The following is a 17,988-nucleotide window of genomic DNA, read 5'->3' as shown; positions in this document are numbered from 1 at the left end:
GTCCCTCACTAACCCCCCTCTGGCCTGGTCATAGGTAGTCATCTTTGTGAGGGTGTGATGGTTAATTTGCATATTACCTCTTTATTATATAGGATTTGGTTGTTCCTCCTTATTTTAAACATTTTATGTAGTTTATTAAAGAAATCAACATTAATTCAATTATTCTTTCTTTTCTAGTTATTGGTTTTTTATCTAAATGACTACTTTTCTGCTATCAAATATATTAACATCAAGAATTTTTAGTAATAAAAATTGCAATTTAAGGGGAATGAGCCTCTTTTGATCTATGCATTCCTCTTTCTTAATGGAAATCCATATTCAGTGAAGTATGTGCTATGGTTGATAATATACCAAATACAAATAGAGACAACTCATTTAATAATTCATACTTCATGGATTATCACTGCACAGTGCTGGATCAAGAGACTACACATCATGAATAGAGATCATTTGGGTTTCTCTAAACCTACTGGTTAGCATCAAAAGATTGCAGAATTGTACCTCTTATTTTATTTCTGTGTTGGGATTCAAGGAGGTTCAAATACACATAATGCAAGTATATTATAATTTGAAAAATTATAGAAATATGGTTCAGTCTTCATTTCTACTTTTATATATGCCATTTTTTCTTATTTGAGAAAACTGTTTCATTTCTTAAAAGACTTCATAATTATTTCAATTCACTCTTATTTTGCTAAGAAGGAAATGTTGAAGGTTTCACAGTAAGGAGGTTAAGCCACATAAATACAGGAGATGTAAACTGTGTATCTAAAACCCATGAAATATACTGGCAAAATCATGCTCAAAGATCTCACAATCATGTACAAGATTGCTCATAAATATTTTCCAATCTCTGAATTACTAATTTACAAAATATTTCTACTCTGTTCTAACAAAAAAAATAATAAGCTCAAGATTCTTTTCTATTTGCTCATCCTTGGCCATGAGTAAATCACTACTGGAAGATATTTAGTGGCTACTACAGCTGCTATTGTTACCATTACTATTTCTAGCCAACAGTTATTGAATGCTTATAATGTGATAGGCATGGTTCTCAACGTTTTATTTGTATTATATCATTTAATAAGTAAAGCAATCCAATATGACAGATAATCCGTATTATGAACTCCATTGTAAAGATACTAAGAAAGACAACATTGAGAGCTTATTATGTGCCACTACTGTTCTAAGCACTTTACATGTATTAATTATTTTATTCCTTAAAACACATTCTTATGATATAGGTAATGTTGTTATCCCCATTTTAGAGATGAGGAAACTGAGGTAAACCAAGGTTAAGTAACTTTAGTTTGTTCTAACCAAAACCTGACAATAGGCAGATAGGCTTCTGAACACCCTTCTTATTAGTGCAGTTACTTAAGAAAGCTGGCAACTAATCTTTTCTCTGTCTCTTTGAGATCTAAAGCTCCTACCACCTGGAACTGTCTTCTTACACTCAAGGAAGTAATTCTGCTCTGATTCTCAGCCAGTGAATGCCTGTTCTAACTTACATCACTGCTTCCTCTCATAAAGATAAGAGAAGTTTGTTATTCCTCTGGTTAAGTGCCAAGTCACATGGACCAATTACCCCAACACCCCTCAGTCCCTATCTCTTAACACACCCAGCCTTTAAAAGGTCTCCTGTCTTGTGTGTCAGCAAAGCTGAGTTCAGTTCACACCTCTTTCCTATTGCAATAGTTAACATTGAAGAAGTCTGCCTTACCACTTTACTATCCACCTAGTTTACCTTTGACACTAACAAGTGCAGGAGCTGGGATCTGATCTGACATCAGTAGTCTGACTAACAATGCATTACAGATCATTCAAAGCAATGTGAACAATAATGACTTAAAGGCAAATATAAAAAAAAATAAGCCTGTTCTAACTTACATCACTGCTTCCTCTCATAAAGGCAAATATAAAAAAAATACATTTAAAGTAGCAAACTATATATTTCTAACAAGAAAGGATCCAAAGGTTGCAGTGTAATGCAAACCAAATAAAAGTTGTTTTAAATTTAGACTAATACTTTTGGTTTTATTTTATCTTTGATTTTATTATAAGCCACTTCAAGTTGTTTTTGGAATAGACAAGTTATGGCCATAAACAGAAATATGAAATTCAGCAAGTGGGTTCTTTTGATAAAAGAAAAAAACAACTAAGCAAAACAATGGTCACACACATAAAACAAGGGAAACTATTACTTATATTGAAAATTGATCTGATCCATATAATAATTCTTGTTCTTATCATCAGCTAAGCAATTTAAAATGACAGAATAACATGGGAATGTCTTTCTTCAAACAGTTTGTATTTCTTGGTTTATAACTTTTGTATTAATGAGAATGTGTTCAGATTTCAATGGTTTCTTTACTGTTATGTTAAAATCAGTTTAAAGAAGAAAAAAGTAGAGAAAGAAAAAGCCTTGACTGGTGTGGCTCAGTTGGTTGGAGCATCGTCCTATACATCAAAAGGTCTCAGGTTCAATTCCTGGTCAGGGCACATACCCAAGATGCAGGTTCAATCTCCGGTAGGGGCATGTATAGGAGGCAACCAATCTATGTTTCTCTTTCACACTAATGTTTCTGTCTCTCTCCAATTCTTCCTTTCTCTCTCTCTAACTCTCCCTGTCTCTTTCAAATCAATAAAAACATATCCTCGGGTGAGAAAAAGAATAATAAGAAGAGATAAAGGAGATACTCTGCAGAATAACTAGTCTGCAAAATTATTTTGTGAGAGCAAAGTCTAAATTAGGCATTGCATCAATGGTCTACCATATAAAGGGTGTCCCAAAATTCACGCAAGAAGTAATTTTGATAGAAAACACAGATTTATAATTAAAAATTGTCTTAGGGTTCAGAAAATCCACGAGTGATTGTTGAGAAACAAATGCATCCACAACGTGTCACTGTTTGGTGCGGATTTTGGGCTGGAGGCATCATCAGACCATTCTTCTTCGAAAATGCGGCTGCTCAGGCAATAACAAAAGAGTGCGTATGTGCCAGCAAAGCCGTGGAGGCCATTTTCCTGATGTGCTATTCCATACATAACCCTATACTGTATACTTTATGAATCAATAAAAAACTTACAACTTTTAATTATAAATCTGTGTTTTCTATCAAAATTAGTTCTTGCGTGAATTTTGGGACACCCTTTACCATTATACTACTACTCTGAATGAGGATTTTACTCATGAGCCATTTTTCAAGATAAAGAATAATTCTGTTAAAATAAAAAAAAGTAAAATTTAAAAAAAAAGTACATTAAAGATACAGTGTGGCCCCGCTGGTGTGGTTCAGTGGTTGAGCACTGACCTATGAACTAGGAGGTCACAGTTCAATTCCCAGTCGGGGCACATGCCCGGGTTGCAGGCTCCATCCCCGGTGGGGGGGTGTTGGAGGCAGCTGATCAATGATTCTCTCTCTCTTCGATGTCTCTGTCTCTCTCTCTCTCTCTCTCTCTCTCTCTCCCTCTCTCTCCCCCCCTTCCTCTCTAAAATAAATAAAATATATTTAAAAATACAGTGTGTATCAAATCAATAATTAGCTTTCAGCTGAAAGCTCTGAAGACCACAGTTCAATAGAACAGGGACTAGCTAAAGGTATTTAATTCTTTTTTTCTGCAATTGTAAAAGGTACCAGTAATTTTGATCTGGAGTATTCTAGTTCCATAGTTTGGTTTCTAGGATTAGGTTGAGAGCTTAAGATCCAGGAGCTCAAGATCCATGTAAAAAAAGATACACCCCAAAGGGTCATTTACCTGGCACAATTGGAGAAGCCTACTCTTAAAGAGGCTGCAGGGCCAAGTTCCGTCTCCCTTTGGCCGGCTGAGTATGAGGAGCACTCCTTCTTGTTCATGTTCTTCTCTCAATTGTTCCCTGGATGGTCTAACAAGCACTGCAACTTTTTTTTTTTTTTTACAGATATGGGAACCAATTCACAGAAATGTTTTTGGTCTACCTAAGGCCACCCAGGTAGGTAGTGTCAGAGTTAGGAATAAAAGTCTTTGAGTTTATGCCTTCATGACTATTACAGATAATTATATATCTTTTTTGCTACTTACTAATTTTTTTTTCAATTTTTCAATTACAGTTGCTATTCAATATTATAATAGTTTCAAGTTTTAAACTAGTTAAATTGTGATTCTGGAGAGTCTTTCCACCTTTATACCTCTGTTTTTTGTAAGTATGAGACTAGACCCTATATTTTAAATAACATTTAAGGTTCTTCATAAGTAAATGAACAACTATTTTTTTTAACAAGATGTGTAACTTGAAGAATGGATAGGACAATGGCCTTTCCCAGACTATTATGAGCTCATCAAAACAGATTTATTTCTATAGCATGCCACCATGAATAGATGCTTTACATTTAAATTCCATGCTGTAAGCAGTTGGTTTAAGAATTTAAGACTATAATAATGTGTTACCACATAGTTAACTACCACCAGCCCTGGTGGGAATGCGAAACACACACACACACACACACACACACACACACACACACACACACACTAAAGCCTCCTGAGGCAACAATATTAAGTGGAACGATACATTTCTCAAAGTAATAAAATCATGACAGCACTAATATGTGCAAGTAACCAGTTGTGTTTTTCTTTTTTGCAAGATGAACACCAGGAACAATATTTAACAATGCCCCAATCAGGTAAATATGACCCCACAACTTCTGTCATTCAACAAGATAAAAAGACTCAAATGACTTAAACATACAATCGGTACTTAGCATATGATACCTGGAGGGAGAACCCTGGTTGTGCATCGTACCTCAATCTAGAAGATTTCCATCATAATTATTTCCCATGATAATGCCGCCATGTAGGTATTACTGACACTCTTTTAACGATGGAAAAACTTAAGTTCAAGAAGACAAATAAGTTGTTTGTGATTTAAAAAAAGTTCTGGAAACTGATGAAATGGAATGTGAACGCAGTTCACTAAAGCACTTCTCTTTCCACTATGGGAAGACAGATATTAAAAAAGGGGGAGAGGCGGGCAGAGAAAAATCAAAGAAGTTATACCAGTATGTATGTATGTATAATCCATGGACACAGACAACAGTGTGGTGAAGGCCTGGGGTGGGGCACGGGATGTGGGGGAAAAATGGGGGACAGCTGTAATACTCTCAACAATAAATATAAATTTTTTAAAAAGGCTATTTTCAAGCCCCTTTAATATTTGAAAAGAAAATGACAGTTCTTAGGCACAATGTTAGTTGTTTACTTGATTAATGGGAGAAATAAAGGAATCAAAGATGTATAAAATTTAATGAGTTTTTGTTCAAGTCCTGGAAATTTCCAATAGCACTTGAAAACATATCATGAAAGCTTGTCAACGAACTGCAAAAAGCCAGATTAGAGCCACAGCTATCTAATTCTGTCACTATTTTGATTCTGCAAAGTAAAGCTATTGGAAAACATATACATAAATCAGATCAATGTTTCTCTCTAACACATTCTGAAGACACAAAAACAGCACCTTACTGCCCATTAGAGTAGTTCCTTCATTTGAACACCCTGTCCTAGAAAGGATGCTTCTATAATTCACCCCAAACTACCAGCACAACCTTTCACAATTTTCCATATATCATCATCATGAACCCTCTTTTCCTCTCTCTGGGAAGAACACTGTAGTTGAGCTCGGTACCAGGGGACTGTCTATAAAATACTGTAGATTCAAACTGCTAGCATAATGCTCAGCTGCACAAAAAAGGAGGCATAGCCTGTGAGTGTACACAGCCAGGCTCCCAGTCTGTCTGCTGTGGCACATCAGCCAAATCTGAATCGAGAGGGACATGGTCTTGCTGATGCCTCTTTACTGCTCCTGAAAAAGCACATTTTTTTTTTCTGACAAAAGAAGATTGTGTGCTAGGAATGAAAACAAATGTGCCTATTAGTAAAGAACTCCTACTATATTCTATTATTACCCATTTTAAGCTGAGTTCTCAATGCAGACAGTAACAGTAAAACCTTGCTTACGTTATTTAAGAAAAGAGTGCTCTTTATTTTGATTTAGTCATTTTGGAGACGACAGAGATAGAGTGGTTTCTATGGAATAAGTAGTTAATAACACCAACTGCCTATTTAAATCAATACGGGACAAACAAAACCATCTGTATACGATTACATGGGAAAATTGTTCACATGAAACCAGTAATTTCTGTTTGGGGAAACCAGAGGTACCATTCAGATACTAGTGCTGAGCGCTATGATCTGATCCTGACTGCATAATATCCTCACTGCCCTTTTATTGTTCAGGCTTAAGGAATCCCTGCAGACCACCTTCCTTACAGAGACTGCTCAATGTGGTGACACAAATAGGTGTACAGATAGACCACATGATCCTTTTGCTTATTTTGTGGCTATTTGCAAATTGGTTGTAACCCACAGAAATATCACATTGTGTAGGGTATGGTCTCTGGTAACTTTTCTCTTGTCAGCTAACCAGAGCAGTGGAACCATCTAATGGTGGCAACGGTGACTTTGTGCCTATTTGAAAATAGGTAGATACTGCTCTACTAACGCATATTATGCACATTTTAAATCCAATCCAGAAAAACCATGAAGGATCCATGAAGCCCTACACATGTTCACAAACTCACTCTGGGTTAAATTACTTAAGTTCTCCAAAGAACTGGTGGAAATCTCCGGGTTCTTGCCAGACCGACAAGAGAAAAGTACAGAAAGTGTTCAGTCCTCTTTGACAAGAATGTGAGTTATATTGAAAGGAAGAAAACAATCGGAAAATTATTTTTTTCAAGTTTTCTTTGAATTGATCCAGATAGAATATACAATCAAATTGGTATTTCCCAAGGTAATTTTAGTACATGCATATCAAGCTTATACTGACTCAATGGTCTTTGTAGTTTCAACCTTATCCTAGTATGAGAGGATTAGAGCAAAGGAAAACTATATCAAAGCATAGATGATTTTCTGCAGCAAAGAACTCAGGTTTAAAAAATTTACCTCTCTGAAACCAGAACTGAAGATACTTAAGTACAGATTTTCTTTTGTTAAGTCTTTTGTTAAATCTTTCTCGTACCATGTAAATTAAAAAATATGTTGTCCCTTTTTTATATTTATTAGACTCTGGAAGAAATAGTTACAGTGAAGATTTGATGTTGAACCCTTTCTAAGTGACTATAAAAGAGCATTCTCCGTAGTGCTCTTCTCTTGTCCTTACCATTAAGCTAAGTTCCATTCCCAACAACTTTTTGCATGTTTATCCTAACCTACAATGCAATCTTGTTATAAGAATGTCTGCTGGCACCCTAAGCATTTAGAATAATATCTGGCACATACTGGGAGCTCTATAAATATCTGTTGAATTTTGCATGGATCACCTTCTTCCTTTGGTGGCAATAAACTCAGTTTAAGAAATGCTGAACTGAAACCTGTGTTATAAATGCTGCCTAATTAGGGTTTTACACAGCATCCCTTTTTCATAAGAATTTTATCCTTCAGTTGATTCATCCCAGAATCCCATTTGCATTTTTAAACTATAATCACATTGTGGCTGATGATGACAAGATGCTCCATGCCAAGTAGCTGAAATTGGAGCCACTTTCCTGGCAAGGGCTCTTCTTTGGGAATCACCAATGCGTACTACCAAATGATGAAGAAAAAATATTTTGGTGAGGGAACACCTCTGTCTTGAAGCTTTCACACAGTTTCATTTCAGAGGAAACCAGAAGGAGCATACTGATAATCCTATATAATAAAAGCCTAATATGCTAAGTGTCCGGTCGGCTGTTCAACCAATCAAAGCGTAATATGCTAATAATATGCTAAGGCTGCTCAACCGCTTGCTATGACGTGCACTGACCACCAGGGGGCAGAGAGTCGACTGGTTGACCAGTCACTATGACGTGCACTAACCACCAGGGGGCAGATGCTGCTGGGGTCTGGCCAATCGGGACTGAGCAAGATGGGCCGGACATGCCCTGGAGCCCTCCTGCAGTCCCTTCCCGGCTGGCCAACCTCCCGCGTCCCTCCCTGGCCTCGACCGTGCACTGGTGGGGTCCCTTGGCCTGGCCTGCACCCTCTTGCAATCTGGGACCCCGCGGGGGATGTTAGAGAGCCGGTTTTGGCCCGATACCACAGGCCAGGCCGAGGGACCCCACTGGTGCACAAATTTATTAAAGAGGCTGTTTTGACTCCATTGTATGCTCTTGCCTCCTTTGTCAAATATTAATTGAGTATAATGGCTTGGGTCAATTAGCACTTTGTTTCTAATCACTGGTTTTATTTCTTTTACCTTATATTTTAAGTACACTGTGGTTAGGTGCAATGTCTCTTCTAATTATCAGCTCATAACACATTGCTGTACTGAGATATTTGTACTTAAGAGGGTTTTGAGTAAGCGGTTAGAAAATTAGAACATTTTTCTAGAACTTTAAGCTAAAGAAAATAATTAGATGGTTAAGTAAACCCTGTGGTGACCCTTTAAAATGTGTGAAATTGAATAATTTAAAAGTATTGAAACAAGAAAATCATTGTGAAAATGCCTCGATTTCAGTAAAATGTTGGGGTCCAACCCCAGCAGGTCTCTTCTCCTCTCGTCTTTTTCCCTAGCAGAAGGAAAGGAGAAAGGCAGAGGGTTTTGAATCCGTACCAAAAGGAGGGATAAAGAACTCTACTTGGACACAGAGCAGTCCAAGTAAGACCCCAGAGGCTTGAAATAGTGTACAATTTGGGGAATTATGATGTGTTCCAACCATAAAGTGAAAGAAAGGATGGAAGGAGATGAAGTTGGAGAAAGGGGTCCCAGGCTGTCCTAACATGGAAGTCCTTACAAAGCCCCTCTTTCCCACACTCCCTCCTCACTCTCTTTCTCCCTTTCATCAGGTTCATCTATTTGCTTTAAAATAACCCCTCAATTAAAAATTGAAAACAATTCAGGAAGAAAGACTTACAACATAAATGGCATCTGTGAATGCTCTGGAAACTAATCTGTTATATACATCATTCTTTTTGAGGTTGTTTTATCTTCCCTCTAAAGAGCCCTGACTGGTTTGGTTCAGTGGATAGAGCATCAGCCTGCGGACTGAAGGGTCCCAGGTTCAATTCTGGTCAAGGGCAGGGAGAGGATGGGGGAGAGGATGATGACCAGAATCGAAAACTCTCCTAGAGTACATGTCCTCCCCTCTCCCTCTCCTCAAATTTGTGCACCTGGCCTCTAGTGGTATATAATTGATGACCAAGGCACAGCAGGGGTAACAGTGGTGGGATCCTCCTTGGCTCCCTGGTTATGGGGGGAGAGGAGGATGGAGGGGAGGGAGAGGGAGTTACTCGAAGGGAAGTGTACTGTTCTGAACAGGGAGTTGCTAAAAATCTATGCTACTCACCTTCCCTAAGCTTAAGCCAATGGTTGATGCTTTTCACCAAGTTTCTCTAAATATGGAAACTGTCAATTTTCTGAACTGTTGTGTCAACAGTCACTAGCCACACCTATGTTCTTCTCCTTTAGCACAGCAGACTGGAAAGGAACTATATTTATCAATCTGTTCAGCAGGCCTAGCCATCTTGAGGGAAAGCTAATTCAATTCTGGGTAAAATGGAGATAATTGTGACTTCTGCAAAGCGATACTTTTTCTTTAAAAGAAGAGGTACAACAGGCATGGAGTACTTCTGTTTATTGATGAAGTCACACACTTAACTATGATGAAGGGCAGGATCATTCTGCTTCTCTTCACCTCCCTCACAGTGATTCCATTACCTACTTACTTCCCTCAGACTTGCAACTCATAAAGAAAACATTATAGCAGGTTTGCATCCTTTGCCTTGAACTTCTAAGAGGAACTATAAAATCAAATACAAAAATATTCTTTGGACCCCTCTTTCCTTTTCCTCTGCAGGCCATAAACATCTCTGTTTCACAGTAGGCGTTACAACAAAGCTCCTTGTTTGCTAGTCCGTCTCCTGCTATTGGCCTGTGTTTTAAGGGCTGAAGCCTTGATTTATTCTTGTTTGTATTCCCAAAGATCACCTGGCATAAGAACTGGGTATGCAGTGCATGTTGGTGGACTTGGTCTGTTGAATTCTCTTATGCTACATGACTAATAACCTTTCATAAAGGGCCTATTCCTCCTAAAATAGCTCCAGAGCATTGAGTCATTTTTTCCTTTAAGGACTTTATTTATGCTTTTTAAAAAGCTATCAAAACAAGTTTATCCCACTGTAATTTTCCAACTTCCACCGAAAGACAAATATTCATAATTCAAGGAAAGGAATGATTCTACAAAGGTTGTCTTCTCTTTGTATTTTAACTCCCAGGGGTAGGTACTTGTCATGTAGTTAATGGGGTTTTTCTAATAATGAACCTAGTAGCTGTAGAAATTGCAAATGCCCATTTTCCAGACATGTTTTTACTTGTCATCAGTTCATTTTACATTGTCAACATAAATACTGCACTTCCGTGCATATTGTCCTCCTTTAAGCCAAATTGGAAAATTCCTAATAAATGAAAAAGTAAATTTAACGCTTTAAAATCTGCTTTATTTTCTTATTTTTCTGAAACTTATATACACATTCAACCTAAGTACAACAAAACTAAATAATCTTAAGTTATCATTGTATAATTAGCTTTCTATAGTCAGTGACCCCTAATAGGCATTATAAGAAAATTTGACCTTTTATATCCAGCAGTACCTCTGCAGAGGCCAAAGGACAATATCCAGCAGGTAGAGTACTTCCCTGCTTTTATACTCCTGCTTTGGTATTTTTAAATCTATAATAAAAGCATAATGTACTAGTTAGACCGGACGTCCTTCCGTCCTTCTGGACGAAGCTGGGGTTGCGAGGGAAGCCCGGATCCCAGGTGCCTGCCTGTGGCCAGAGGGAAACTCAGGTGCCGGGTGCCAGAGGGAAGCCAGTTTCGGCAGCCAGGGGAAGGAAGGCCTACCCTCGCATGATTTTAGTGCATCGGGCCTTTAGTATTTAAGTAATGATAAAATGGAAACCTCCAAAAATAAAGTGACCCTAGGCTTCTCTTAGCATCTGAGAGACCCTGAGCAGAGAAGCTGAGTCTCTATGCAGGAGGGGAAGAATCAGATAAACCAAGGTAACAGGAAGATCCCCAGGTTTGAAAACTCCGTTAGAACAAAACCCAGAGATGGAAGCAAGCATGGTGAGGCAGAGGCAGAGTGGTGACTGGACTAACAGGCACAGAGGTGACACTTCAGGGAGTTCTGAGAAAGGAAACTGGGTAGGCTGAATAAAGCCAGGGAAAGAAAGGGATTGGGAGATGAAAATGTAGATATGGCTAGTGACTGAAGGGGGAGGGGCATGAAATGCTGAGGCTAGTCCTTTAGGAAGAACACTTGGAGGGAACTGAGAATGAGCAATGAGGATGCAATGGGAGGAAGTCAATGGAGTCTGGAAACAAACCAGGAGGTGTTGCTACCCGTTTGGGTTAAGTCTATAAAAGGAAAAGAGCAGTGGAAATCCAGCCATCCAGCCAGCTACTGGTCCCATATATCTAACTATCCCACAAATATTCACTGAGTCCACTACTGCCAGGTCCTGGACCAGACAGGGGCATACAATGGTGAGCAGAAACAGATATTTCCTGCCCTCACATGGTATGCAGTCTGACGCGGAAACAGAGGCACGTTTTGAGTAATAACATGAACAAATGTAAAATTGTCGTGGGAAAGGGTACCCTGAAAAGAGGCATGAGGTGCTATGAGACCTATGACAGCTCTCTGAAAAGTGGGGGTGGGATGGAGAAGGAGGAGGGAATGAGAGGTGGTCCAGAAAAGCTCCTCTGAGAAAATGATGCTCAGGTTGAGGTCTGGAAGCTAGGAAGACATTACCCAGTGCGAACAGGGAGGGTGAGCAAGAACACAGCAGGGGCAAAGACCCGACAGGCAGTGTAGGAAGCACAGGGAATGAAGGAAACTGCTGTCATTGTGACAGGAAGGAAAAGGAACAATTTGAAAGACATTTCAAAGGATGAAGTAAAAAGATTACAGACACCTAGAATTTAAACCATTAAGGAGGTAAACAGTCTAATGTGGTTCCAACCATTTCAACCAAGGAGATAAGATGTTCATGTGCCTAATCAACCTGTATTTGCTAATGTGCTTTGTGCCTTGACCAAAGAACCCAACCAATAAATATTTAATCTACACAAATATTTATTAGGCCCTGTGCAAGGCACTGGGAATATAGCCTTAACTAGACAATCTATATTACATCACATGGATCATCAGCAAACTTGCCTTCCTACATATACTCAAGAGCAGAGGAGCTAGGCATAGATTCATGAATGATCAATTAATCAATGAATATTCACTGAGTACCTTCTATGTAAAGACATTATACAAAATACTCTGTAAATAGTATCTTGTCTGCAGCACAGGCATGAGCCGGCTTCTTTGAAATATAGATGTTGTTTGCTCAGTATGAGCCTGAACTGACAAAAATATGCACAAGGAAGAATACGATGCAGTCATTGGTTTAGAGACCCTTCAGTGTGAAAGATTTAAAACATGAAAATGAATCACTGAAAGCACAATACAACAGGTCTGTAAGAGTGATGCAAATTATCATGGCCTTCAGAGCAGATCAGTTTCAGGCAATCTGGTAGGTTCACAGGAAAAGGGAACCATATTCTGTAAGTTAATGAATGGGGTCTGATTTCAATAAGTGAAGATGCAGGGCAAATACATTTAACAGTCAGAATAATATCAGGAGATTCAACAGCATCTAGGAATAACAGGCGAAGTGTGGCAGAAAATGGGGGATTAGGTAGGAGATGCAGAGAATAGAACTTAAAGCAGCACTAATGGGGATGATAGGGTTAAGAATTTAAAAACCATTTTGTATTATGGAGTGGTTAGGACAACAGAAAAACAATATAGAAACTATTTGTTTTAAACTTCTTTGACTGCATTACAGTCACCTTCTTAATGCCTGCATTTACCAGGCTGCCAATCTATTTTCTTTCTTACATTTACGGTGTCTGCCTTCAAAGTCTGAGGCAAGTAGTTTAAACAATAAAATTTCTGTGAATACTGCCTTAGTATTTATGGAAAATACATTAAGGACAAAAAACTAAATACTTTAACATGTCCAAAATGGAGAAGCTAAATATTATAACTAATACATAACATCAATTGCAGAAATAGTGAGGTAAACAGAGAATTTACATTTTTATAAAAGCAAAATGATCACTCATTTGTAAGCAAATGATTTAACCATAGTTCAGTACAGCTTACCATACAAAATAATTTTTATTTCCATAAATGGTGAAGGCTAAAATATTTTAGTGGTATTTTCCTGCCTGTATTTAATTTGATGTCAGTTTTTTTTAAAAGAGTTTGTTGATTCTATTTCCAAATTAAAACATTTAAAAATAATCAATTAAGCTTTTTCAGTTATTTATAAAATTATTAAAGAAAGGGATGAAAGCATTAACTGTGTGCACATCTGAGATCTATAAAAGGAAATATTCCAACCTCTCAGAAACATCATTTGCCCTTTGTAAATTGATGTTGCCATGGCCAATGTTTTCATTTAGTACTGGATTAGCTGAGGGTGGGAGGATGACACAATGTACAGCAGCAATGTACTCATTATTTTTAGATGCCTTCCTCTTTAAATATGCTCTCAGGTTTGTTGGGTGGGGTGACTTGCACACCAAGACACAGCTATTCCCTTAATGCATATGTCAGATTTGTCCCTTTAGACTTGATTAAGTAGAATACATTATCTGTGAAAAGCAATCTGTGCCTTGAAAAAGTATGTACTGCAATTTTGCTTAAAGAATGCAACATGCATGCAGTATGGTTCCTAATGCTCCTCATGAATAGGGTTATTGAAATATTAATTCAGTTTTGGAAGATTATACGCTTCTAGGAACTTATCCATTTCACTCAGGTTGTCCAAGTTGTTAGCCTATAGTTGTTCCTAATACTTTCTTACAATCCTTTGGATTTCCAAGTTGTCAGTTGTTACTTCTCCTCTTTCATTTCTGATTTTATTTTAGTCTTCTCTCATCTTCTTGAAGAGCCTGGTTAAAGGTTTGCCAATCTTGTTTACCTTTTCCAAAAAAAGCAGCTCTTGAGTTTAATTGATATTTTGTATTGTTTTCTTTTAGACTCTATATCATTTATTTCTGTTCTGATCTTTTATTATTTCCTTTCTTCTACTCATTTTGGGCTTTTTTTGTTGTTCTTTTTCTAGTTACTTTAGGTATAAAGTCAGATTGTTTATTTGAGCTTATCCTATTTCTTAAGGTAGGCCGGTAATGCTATGAATTTCCCTCTCAGGACTTTCGCTGTGTCCCACAGATTTTTTTCCTTCTCATTTTTATTTGTTTCAAGGCATCTTTTTATTTCTTCCTTGATCACATAGTTAACCCATTCATTGTTTGATAACATGTTATTTAGCCTCCATGTCTTTGTGTGTTTTTCAGTTTATTTCCTTGTGACTGATTTCTAGCTTCATACCATTATGGTCAGAGAAGATGCTTGATATGATTTCAATCTTCTTAAATATACTGAGACTTGTTTTATGTTCTAATAGGCAGTCTATCCTAAAAAATGTTCCATGTGCACTTGAAAAGAGTATATATTTTGCTGCTTTGGGGTGAATGCTCTGAAAATATTAATTAAATCCATCTGATCTAGTGTGTCATTTCTAGAAACATACAATCTTACAAAACTGAAACAGGCAGAGTCAGAGAATCTGTATAGACAGATTATAACTAATGAAATGGAAGCAGTAATCAAAACACTCCCAACAAACAGAAGTTCTGGACCGATTGTCTTCATAGGCAAATTTTACCTAACATTCAAAGAAGAACTAAAACCTATCTGTCTCAAACTATTCTAAAAAATTTAAGAGGGACTTCCAAGCTCATTTATAAAACCAACATTATCACACTTATGAAACCAGATAAAGACACCATGAAGAAAGAAAATTTTAAGCCAATATCCTTGACTAACAAAGATGCTAAAGCCCTCAACAAAATATTAGCAAACAGATTCAGCAATACATTAAAGAGATCATACAGCATGATCAAGTGGGATTTATTTTGGGGATGCAAGGTTGATACAATATATGCAAATCAATAAGTGTAATACTCTACATAAACAAAATGAAGAAAAAATCACACGACCATATCCATAGATACAGAAAAAGCATTTAATAAAATCCAGCATCTATTTATGATGAAAACTATCAGCAAAGTGGGAATAGCTCAACAAAATAAAGGCCATAAATGACAATGGGAAAATACTACAAGCTTTTTCCTTATGATTCGGAAAAAGACAGGGGTGTCTGTTTTCACCACTCTTATTCAACATAGTACTGGAAATCCTAGCCATAGCAATCAGAGAAAAAGAAGAAGTAAAAGGCATCTAAATTGGAAAGAAATAAGCAAAATTGCCATTATTTGCAGATGACATGACACTATATAAAGAGAACCAAAAAATTACTAGAACTGACCAATGAATTCAGTAAAGCAGCAGGATATAAAAAGAAATATTCAGACATCAGTTGCATTTATATGCACCAATAATGAACTATCAGGAAGGGAAACTAACAATTCCATTTACAATTGCATTAAAAAAAAACACCTAGGAAAATAAATTTAACCAAGAATGTAAAAGACCTGTACTCAGAAAATTAAAAGACAATGATTAAACAAACTGAAGAAGATACAAATAAGCGGAAACATATTCTGTGTTCATGGAGAGGAAGAATTAACATAATTAAAATGTCCATACTACCCAAAGCAATCTATAGATTAAATGCAATTGCTATCAAGATACCAATGGTGCCCGGCCAGTGTGGATCAGTGGTTAAGCATCAACCTATGAACCAGGAGATCAAGGTTTGATTCCCAGTCAGGGCACATGCCTGGAGTTGTGGGCTCAATTCTCTGTGGGGGGCATGCAGGAGGCAGCCAGTCAATGATTTTTTACTAGTATTCATGTTTTAGGGATGTTGAAAAGATCAAAAGAAGCAATTACAAAAATTCCTTGGCATTTAGTAGTTTTAAGCATTCCTTCCCTGTACACTAAAATAAGAATTATTTACAAAGGTTTTTTGTTATACTTACACACACACATGCACATATGTATATATAATATACTAATGAGGTATTTCACAAAATTAGAACAAATAATCCAAAAATTTATATGGAACCACAAAAGATCCCAAATAGCAACAGAAATCTTGAGAAAGAAGGACAAAGTTGGAGGAATCACGCTACCTTATATCAAATTATACTACAAGGCAACAGTAATCAAAACAGCATGGTACTGGCATAAAAACAGATATAAAGATCAGCAGAACAGAAAAGAGAGCCCAAAACTATACCCACACTTTTATAATCAATTAACACTTGATAAAGGAGGCAAAACCTTATAATGGGGAAAAGATAGTCTATTAAATAAATAATGTTGGGAAAATTGGACAGGTACATGTAAAAAAATAAAACTAGATCATCTTCTTATACCATACACAGGAATAAACTCAAAATGGATTAAAGACTTAAATGTTAGACTTGAAACCATAAAAATCCTAGAAAAAAACCATAGCGGTAAAATCTCAGATATTTTTTATAGCAATATTTTTTCTGATATATCTCCTCAGGAAAGGGGAAGAAAAGAAAAAATAAACAAATGGGACTACATCAAAGCAAAAAGTTTTGCACAGCAAAGGAAACCATCAAAAATTGAAAAGACAACCCAATGAAAGGAAGAACATACCTGCCAAAGATATATCTGGTAAGGGGTTAATATCCAAAATTTGTAAAGAACTTATAAAACTCAATACCAACAAAACAAACAATCCAATCAAAAAAATAGGCAAAGGACCTTAATAACATTTCTCCAAAGAGGACATACAGATGGCCAACAGACATTATGAAAAGATATTGATGTCACTAATCATTAGAGAAATGCAAATTAAAACCATAATGAGATATCACCTCACATCTGTCAGAATGGCTATCATCAATAAATCAACAAAAATAAATAAATAAATCAACAAACAAGTGTTAGCGAGGATGTGGATAAAAGGAAACCTCATGCACTGTTGGTGGGAATGCAGACTGGTGCAGCCATTGTGGAAAGCAGTATGGAGTTACCTCAAAAAATTAAGAATGGAACTGCCTTATGACCCAGTGATTCCACTTCAGGAAATATATTCAAAGAAACCCAAAACACCAATTCAAAAGAATATATGCACCCCTCTGTTCATAAGCAGTGTTTTTATAATAGCCAATATTTGGAAGCAGCTCAAGTGCCCATCAGTAGATGAGTGGAAAAAAGGTTTGGTACATTTACACAATGGAATACAACTCAGCCAGAAAAAAGAAGGAAATTTTACCCTTTGTGCCAGCATGGATGGACCTGAAGAGTTTTATGCTAAGAGAAATAAGTCAGTCAGAGAAAGACAAGTATCACATGATCTCACTTATACATGGAATGGAATGAACAAAATAAACTAACAACATAGAAACATACTCTTGATAGAGAACAGATGGACAGCTGTCAGAATGGAGGGGGGTTGGAAGCTGAGTGAAAAAGGTGAAGTGATTAAACAACAAAACAAAACTATAACCATAAACATAGACAACAGCATGGTGATAACCAGAGGGAAAGGGGTAGGTGGCAGGGGTATAAGAGGGTGTAGGGGGGATAAATGATGATGGAAGATTTTATTTAGGGTTGTGAACACACAATATATTATACAGATGATGTATTATAGAATTATACACCTGAAACTTACATAATATTATTAAATAATGTCACCCCAATAAATTCAATGAAAGAAAAACACACCCAAAAAAGAAATATTAATTCAGATTACATATTTCTGAAAATAAATAAAACAAAGAGGACTTCTGTGATGGCTGATGAGTGCAGAAGTAAACACTTTTCTCACTAATGTGGAAAGATAAGCATGATTGCCTTCCACAAATATTTTCAGACTGACTGTAATGGAAGAATGACC

General features: G+C 36.9%; 1 protein-coding gene across 11 annotated transcripts in view; it reads right to left on the bottom strand.

The window, feature by feature from the left end:
- Positions 1-17,988, bottom strand: part of PAM (peptidylglycine alpha-amidating monooxygenase) — a 163,786-nt gene that overhangs the window by 133,680 nt on the left and 12,118 nt on the right. The gene's annotated exons all lie outside the window — the stretch shown is intronic.

Source organism: Myotis brandtii, unplaced genomic scaffold, assembly GCF_000412655.1.
Source record: "Myotis brandtii unplaced genomic scaffold, ASM41265v1 scaffold230, whole genome shotgun sequence".
NCBI classification, from domain to species: Eukaryota; Metazoa; Chordata; class Mammalia; order Chiroptera; family Vespertilionidae; genus Myotis; species Myotis brandtii.
The sequence above is the reverse complement of the archived record's forward strand: the minus strand, read 5'-3'. Positions and strand labels throughout refer to the sequence as shown.